Source organism: Lepidothrix coronata, unplaced genomic scaffold (genome assembly GCF_001604755.1).
Source record: "Lepidothrix coronata isolate B3197 unplaced genomic scaffold, Lepidothrix_coronata-1.0 Scaffold243, whole genome shotgun sequence".
Classification (NCBI taxonomy): Eukaryota; Metazoa; Chordata; class Aves; order Passeriformes; family Pipridae; genus Lepidothrix; species Lepidothrix coronata.
Window position 1 is genome coordinate 1,065,985 of NW_016690423.1, and position 8,020 is coordinate 1,074,004.

An 8,020-nucleotide genomic window follows, 5' to 3' on the forward strand; every position below is an offset into this window, starting at 1 on the left:
GCTGGGACAGTCACCACTGATTTTTGTGCTATGGAAGAGATTCTTAGACTGACAGTCTGGGGCTTGTGTGTTCAGACTGGTGCCTGGTCTAGGTACACAGGAAGATCTCTGCTTGCAGCCGTGTGGTTACATCAGCTCTGCCTGAGTCTATACGGGCAGCAGCTTGGTCCTGGCAGCCCATGGTCCCCTGGGACTGTGCTGCTGACAGACTCTGTGGACTGGGTTGTTCTATAATTTGGAAGGCAGCCCAGGGCATCTTGTAGACCTGGCACAGGTCCCATGAGCTGATGGTGTTGCTTGCAGTCAGGCTATGGGCTGTTCCTTGGGCGCTCTGGCCATTGAGGTTTTTGGCAGCGTCGCTCCCAGGTTCCTGCAGAACACATTCCCTGACCCTTGAAGGAATGCAGGCTTTCCCTCCAGTCTCAGTTTTGAGAGTCACAGAAGCAGGTTAGTGTGGTCCCCACTTCCTCCAGGACACCTTTCAAGGCCTTGGTGGCTGTGCTGACTCTCCCACAATGCCTGTGCTGGGAAGGAGGGAAGGATGCACACAGGGTGGTTTTCTCGTGTTGGCTGGGTTAGGTATTCCCATGGGAAACAAGTAGGGCAGGGCTGGTGAACACATACCCACAGCCCAGCAGAATTGACTGTGGGTACAGAGACTGATTACAGGAAGGGAGTTTCTTGGAACAGAGTCAGCTGAAAATTTGAGCCAATGTCTCTTTCCAGTAGCTCCTTCTGTGTTTCAGTATCAGTACTTTCTATTAGTTCCCCTGTATATTTTATTTTCTTACAGCATTTTTTTCTGTTTTTAGAGAAAGAGTTTGATTTGTTTTGAAGTGTTGAAGTACCATTTGTTCAGTTTCTGTTACTTTTAGCACCAGATTTGTCCTTCCTACACTCCACGTAATCTTTTTTTCCTGTAGAGAGACGACCTGAGTGTTCGAGGCAGGTCCAAATGCAAAATCAATAAAAGCTCATTGCTGTACATGTCATGGTATTAGAGCTCAGCAAGTGAGACTCTGGTGGGCAGGATCTTGCCTCCAGCCCCCTGTCAGCCAGTGACCACACTGGGCTTTGCAGCCGGGGCACAAAGAGAGAAGTGGTGTTCTGCAATTCCATTGTTTCAGCAATGGAATTAACGTGGCTCTGTAATTTATATGTGTTACCAGCAAGTCACAATACTCTCCTTTCCTTCTGAAAATCAAACAGACCAGACTTTGGAAACCTTTTCTGCAGGGATCTTACTCATTGACTATGAGACAGGGTATCTAAAGAGGTTGTTCATTAATTATTATTGTTATTAATGAACCTGTATGTTGCCTCTTGACACTCCTCAGTACTGAGTACTTGGGATTTGTGGGTTCTTTTCTCCTTTAGCCTTCCAGTTTCTTTCAGAAAAGTAATGTAAAAGAGAGACTTGCTTGTGTTAGGATTTTTTTTTTCATTCCTTAATTCTGCAGACGTTATTTTTTGAGTCATCTAAGAGATGAATTTTGAAGGTTGTGAACTTTGCAGTTTGCTGGGAAATCCTCTTCTGTAGCCAGCAGAGTCAGATTTATTATCTTTCCTGCAGTTCTTTCTGGAAGGGGAAAATACATGCATTTGTTGGGCAAACTGGTTCTGGGCAATAAGAACAAGAAGTTTAAAAAATTAAAACAGACATAGAAGGCACTGTAGCATCAAGGCTGTATTGTAGATTAAGTAGTTTCTGTCTTTTATTTCATTTCTAATTTCTGAAATGCAAATAGAATTTTTACATATTCAATGAGGCTTTTTGCATTTGGAGTTTGGGTTTTGCTGTTTGGGACGCTCTTGCCAAGAAATAGGCCAGTAAGACCAGCTTCCAGCACACACTCTGCCCGAGGCATTCCTCATGGCCAGCATTTCAGACACTCGCTGCCCCAGCTCGAGATCTGTGGGGATAACCTGGTGCCTGGAAAATGGTACATAAAGAGTGAATGTCGATTACACACCAGAAGTTGCATAAATAGGGTAGGGGGAGGTGTTTTTATGACACCATCTGCCTCTCTGATCTGGAGCCCCCGTGTAAAACCGTGGCTCAAGCTCTTTACTATAAGTTAACAAAAGCCTTTAAATAGGGTAACTAATGGGCCAAACGTATCTTCACTTGTAAGGTTAAGACCCACAAGTCATCATTTGTAAGAAAGTGGGGGGTGGATTGGTCGCTGGAGAGGAAAGACATTAAATTAAATGTGGTGAAGCAGCCACATGGGACCCCTTAATAGTTTCTGAGTATTATTTTTTCCTAATGAAATTCAGCTTAATGCAATCCCACCCTCCTAGCCTGACAAACATCGACTCTGGCCTGCTGAAGGTTGTCAAGCCACTGGTGCCTTTTAAATGATTCTGGGCACCCTCCGCTCTCTGCTGCTCTCTTGTCACTTACAGCCCCTGGTTTTTGACATAAACAAGGGAGTATGTCAGTGGGAAGCTGGGCCTGTCAGGCCTTTCAGTTTTGCTTTTCACCTGGTTGCTTGCTTACAACAAAAAGTAAGATCTATTTTAGCGTGGGTTGTACGGAGACCCAGCGATGCATTAAAACCAGGCAGCAAAAGTGGGGGGAAAAACATCTGCGGAATATGAAATATGAATGGGGATCTGAGCCTCTGGAGGTCACACTTGAATGAGCAGCGTTACATGAGGTGGATCCAGTGAGCCTCAGCCCTGGGTTCATCTGCTGGTCAGCACTCCGAGGATGCATTGCTTTTTTGGAGCAGTGAGCAGAAGTGGGTCAAATGCAGGCACCTGATTGATTTTAAGAGCCATTATAGAAACGCTGAAAGAACTTGGATCTTAAATAGGTCTTTTTGCAAAACCAAAGGCCACAAACCATCCTTATAATTTTTGAGTGTGTGTTTAAACACATCCAGAGCAACACTGCTACTGACCATTACTCATCAGCAGCATCTTCATGCATGAAGTGCTGGGCTCTCTCCTCTAATAGCTCGGGCTTGATTTCTCTTAGGAAGGGAGTTTAGTATGTATTTCTGTAGCCTCCCCTGAAGAGTTCATCCCTCACCATTCCTTGCTTTCTGTGCAGGAACTGTCATTTTTCCTGCTTTCAGTTTGGTAGGGAAGGAATGATACTCCTTCTCCTCAGACCTAGGGATGAATTGGACCAGAGACTCCTGCACACAGCTCATTCCAGAAGAACCTGCCCACCATTTGGGGAACACTTACATGTTAGTTTTAATGTTTCTAGGTGCCGCAGATGTTGCAAAATAGTTTTCTGCAAGTTGGCCCTTCCTGTAGGTGCCTTCAGCGCCTGTTCAGTGTGTGCTCAGTGGCTGTTCCTCCTGTTGCTTGGGCTAATTGCTAAAAGATCCAGATATGTACATCTCCTTGTCTTTTCTTCCTCCACACCACTGAAGCACGCTTGCTTCTGCAGTCTCTTTGCTGTTTCTGGTCTCCAAGGCAGTGCTAGATGGAGCCACTGCTCTGCCTCGTGGGTCTGCAGAAAGCTGGCAGAGGAGTTGCCATGTTCTTCAGGCAGAGCAGCCTCCTGTGTGTATCACACAGAGCACCCTGTTTGAGAACCCAACAGGCAAGGAGGGGGGCAGAGGGTCTATTATTGCCAGGCTTTGCTTCTTGGTGCTGAGGCACAGAATTTAAATGGCTTGTCAAATGTCTGCAGCATTGAGGGTTTCTGCCTTTCTTTGGTTTTTTTCCCCTCTCTCTCAGTCTTTTATTTCACTGAATGATTATTGTTTCGAGATAAAAAATGCTTTTAGTTCTGGCCAGCAAGTTTTTAGCTTTTGTCTTCCTTTTAGAAGTATTTGAAGAGGAGACAATATCTAATAGTGTTACTGAGATAGGAGCTGAGCTCAGTAGGAACACCAGGGAAGTTGATTGGACCTGAGGAGCGGCAGGAAAAGAAAACTAGAGTTGATAAACCCAGACTGAAAGATTTCATGTTATCACATAAGTATGTGTGGAAGAAGGTCACAATATCTGTCACCTCAAACTAAATGTGCTTGGAAGTGAATGTAAGCAATGTATCCCACTACATCAGTATCCATAGTGTCCCTCATGCTATTGTTTTCTTGGTTTGCTTTGGTGTTATATTAATTGTGCATATGCAAAGTGAATGTATTTACCTGGGTGAGTCCCTTACTGTAAGTTAAATGCTTATTAACTATGGTAAGGATAGTCCAACAAAGTCTGCCAAATCCTCTAATAAAAGTAGAGAGCACTTACAAACCTCTGAGATGGATGGTGAGGTTTAAAATGAGCCTGTTGCCCTGCTGTGTGCTGCAGCTATTGCCTGGCTTTAATTCTGGAGCGAACTGCTCAAAGTCTACCCTTCCTCAAGGGCTTTGCTAATCAACGTAATCTGCTTTATGCAACAGGACTAGAAGTCTAATTGATGTGTCTGCATAAAAGAAGACTCTGATAGTGGAACAGAATTTCATACCCCAGTTGGCATCTCAGCAAAGAGGCATGAGAGTGACCAGGCGTGAAGTCAGAGTTACCTTTATACCCCCGGTGGCAGTTCTTGCCATGGGGGATGCTCACAGTGCCCAGCTCACTGCTTCTGCAGGCAGCAAAGCTGTCCAGGCTGGCACTGTTTCAGCGTAAAAACTGTCTGGGGAGACACAGAGGATGCTGTAGTCCAGCAGAATCCCTTTGAAAACTTCTCAGAAAGTTAAATCCCACTTGTTGAAAGACGTGGCATCTGCTGTGATGAAGTCGCGTGTCAGCGCGTGAGCGGTCGCTCGGCTCAGCGTGTGTGTGGCACTTCAACGTGCTGAGGGCTGTGCCTGGGAACCCAGCAAAGAGGAGCAGAATTGGGTCAGTGCTTTTTGTAAAGGTGGTTCCCTAGGGGCAGTTCCCCCCCTGAGCTGCTGCTGTAAGGCTTTTGTCTCTTCTCCCACCTGCAAGAGTCCTTGCAACAGCTGCAGAACGTGGATTTCCATCAGACTCAGCTGTGTCCTGGAGAGATCCATCTCCATATTTTTCCTCAGGGGAAGCTGATTCTTTGATTGCACATGCTGTCCCACCCAGGGTAGGCTCTAGCTAGGGACATTAGTAATAAATAGGTGTCTCTAGAGGGGCCTTTCAAGCTGGGACCACTCTGTTTGGTCTTATTTTGGCAACAGAAAGGTGAAAGGCCAGGGAATTCATCCATATAAGGAATCTCTTAGGAAAGATAATATATTGTGTAATTAAATAACTGCCCCCACAAGGTTTTCAGGGGTAACAAGCTGTGCTCAAAATTAAACACAAGTGTGCTGCACTCACACTACAGCCTGCTTAAGGCAGGTGAAAGTCCTTGAGGTTATGGAGAGGGAACGATACTGTAATTCTGGCCTCTTCTTTCTGAGTGTCAGTGGAAGTTGTAGGCTCACAACTGGGTATGTGTGCAAACCCCATCTTAAACCTTTGAACTTGTTTTAAGCTAATCCATTTGTGCTTAATTTACAAACAGCTGGTTGATTTAAAGGGATTTTCATGCTGGAGTAAACAAGAAGAACATTTACACAAGGAGTAAACCATCCCGCTGTAAATTCCCTTTGCAGTTGTTATAGCTATTTGTTTGTATTAGATCTTAACTTCCTCGGTGCAAAGCTAATCCTTCTTGATCCTACAGTGAAGTCATGATCCTGTGTTTGATGTCACCATCTGTTGCCATAGAAGCAACTGTGATGTTGCAAATTAAACTTTATGACTTCATGGCAAGATAAAAGCACATCTTCAGCTGCTTGCAAAAGTGGTTCGGAATATTTCCATGAAGTGAATGGAAAATATGCCAGTTTACATTTTGTCTAAATACAGTTCTTGGAAAGTTTGTGAACAGTGAGGGCTTGGAATTATATATTGTATGAAAGGGAGGAAAAAGAATCCGAGGCTTGTATCAAATTTGAGCTTTAAAAAAAAAAATCCCCTGGCAAGTAATTGATCCTTGGCAGGAGCCCTGCTGTTAAAAGGTTAGTATGGTTGCAAACAGGACTGAAATAGAAACAATTTAAAACTCAAAGCACTGTACAGATACCACCTCTTCTGTCTGTAGAGAAAAGCTCTCATGGTCTCATCTGGTTGTGTGCAACAGCCATTGATAATGGTAGTTGAAGTCATTGTCACATAAATATCTAGTCAGGGGTTACAAAAACTTGAACGAGAATGTGATGTTCTTTTTTTTAAATTGCTTAGGAAGTTAAGCCTTGATCACACTTGTAGGTGTCTGACTCAGTTTGAGAAAAATCTTCCTTTTCATAAATTAGAAGAGTTTTTTATCTAAATGGCATAAGAGGGAAGAAAGGCGTGAGTGATTCAGTGGTGCAGGAGAACAGGGCTGCACTTCCATGAGGACCAGGCAAAGGCCCATGTGCTACTCATAGCCCTCACTCTGCCCTTCTGCCAGGAGGAAGAGGCTGCAGAGAATGTGAGCCTAAATGCAGAAGTTTTTGTTTTCTTTTTTATATACAGAAGAGAGGGGGATAGTATAATTTTTCTCTCTCTCTCTGCTAGTAGGGAAAAGAGCTGCTAAGTCCTAAATTAGGAACTTATTTATTTATTTTAAATTGGGCCTATCTCTTTCCTGCTATCAGTCATTTTCTTAAAATTTCTGAGTTATTTCCCTCTTAAAAATGGATACCCATCTTCAGTATCTTTGAGTGACAAAGACTAAATCACATTGCTGGTGCAATCCAGAGTAAGATACTGATGTCAAAACTAACTTGACACGACACAGTCTCATGAGAAAGGTGAAAGTTGCCCAGTGAAATTCAAGGAATTTTGTACCTACAGGCACCTGTTGTAGAAGCACAGCCTTGATTCTGTTCATCTGCCCTTGAACAGGAATGCTGTACCTACCAAATACCACACGTGCTTATCTTCACCTGCTTGCCCTTGTCTGGATTTGAGGATGGTGGCTCAAAACAGATGGTTTCCAGACCCTCTGGTTTTAATTAATAAAATTAAAAAGAAAAGTCAGTTTGAAGTGGTTACAGTGAGGACTCAGGAGGTAACACGTGGGGTTTGTTTGCCTTTCTGTTAAAAGGCTGAGCATCTTGGGGAAGAAGCAGGGTGTGTTGTCCATCCTGTTGGACTGCTGCAGCCTTGTTCCCACTGGTGTATTTCTGGTTAAATTATTTAGATCACTGAGTTCACTTCTCTGATAAGCACACAGCTCTGATAAGTGAGTTAAAGGATTACTTGAATCATATTTTTAAGGGAAGGCATGAATTCTGGATTCTTTTGCCATGTCTTTCCTCATCTCTGAATATCTCCAAGGAACATGAAAGTAAAAAGTAACATCCAGGGACCCCCAGCAGAATTAGATTCACTTTAAACATGACACATGCTCTATATCCCTGGGGCAGGCACTTAATTTTGTAGTGTTTCAGACTTCTATGACATGATGATTGATTTTGTAGAGGTGAAGTTGCTTTAGTCATTAGTTAAAAAGCCTGATAAAGCTGCACGAAGATATTAAGTTGTTACCAGTCGCTGGTGTCTCTTTGTTCTCCCCCAGCCTTTACCCCACATTTGAAAGGGAAGGAGGAAGACAGGCAGGAGGCTGCCTCCCTTTCAGTCTGTCAGGGTTTTATTAGAGCCTGGCTCTCATGTCAGCGCTCTGCTGAAGCCCAGGTTTGCACCAGATGATTAATGGGGAGCAGTGAGCTCAGGCTGACAGGCTGTGCAGCCAGAGCCTGAGCCCCCAGCCCAGCCAGCCAGGCCTCTGCTTGAGCCCAGGACTCTGCCTGGTCCTCCCTGCCTGCCCTGTCCTCCTGCCTGCCCTGCCCTGTCTTCCCTGCCTGCCCTGTCTTCCCTGCCTGCCCTGTCCTCCCTGCCTACCCTGTCCTCCTGCCTGCCCTGCCCTGTCCTGCCTCCCCTGTCCTCCTGCCTGCCCTGCCCTGTCTTCCCTGCCTGCCCTGTCCCCCTGCCTGCCCTGCCCTGTCCTGCCTCCCCTGTCCTCCTGCCTGCCCTGCCCTGTCTTCCCTGCCTGCCCTGTCCCCCTGCCTGCCCTGCCCTGTCCTGCCTCCCCTGTCCTCCTGCC

General features: G+C 45.2%; 1 long non-coding RNA gene across 2 annotated transcripts; it reads right to left on the bottom strand.

Moving 5' to 3' along the window:
- Positions 1-3,209: 3,209 nt before the first annotated feature.
- Positions 3,210-6,025, bottom strand: LOC108507175. Of its 2 annotated transcripts, none has more exons than XR_001878018.1 (4): positions 5,575-6,025; positions 4,896-5,037; positions 4,494-4,781; positions 3,210-3,523 (listed from the first exon to the last, which is right to left on the bottom strand). It is a non-coding gene; the product is annotated as an uncharacterized LOC108507175 (long non-coding RNA). The 2 variants fall into 2 exon arrangements; XR_001878017.1 differs by having other exon boundaries at positions 5,502-6,025.
- Between the last annotated feature and the right edge of the window lie 1,995 nt (positions 6,026-8,020).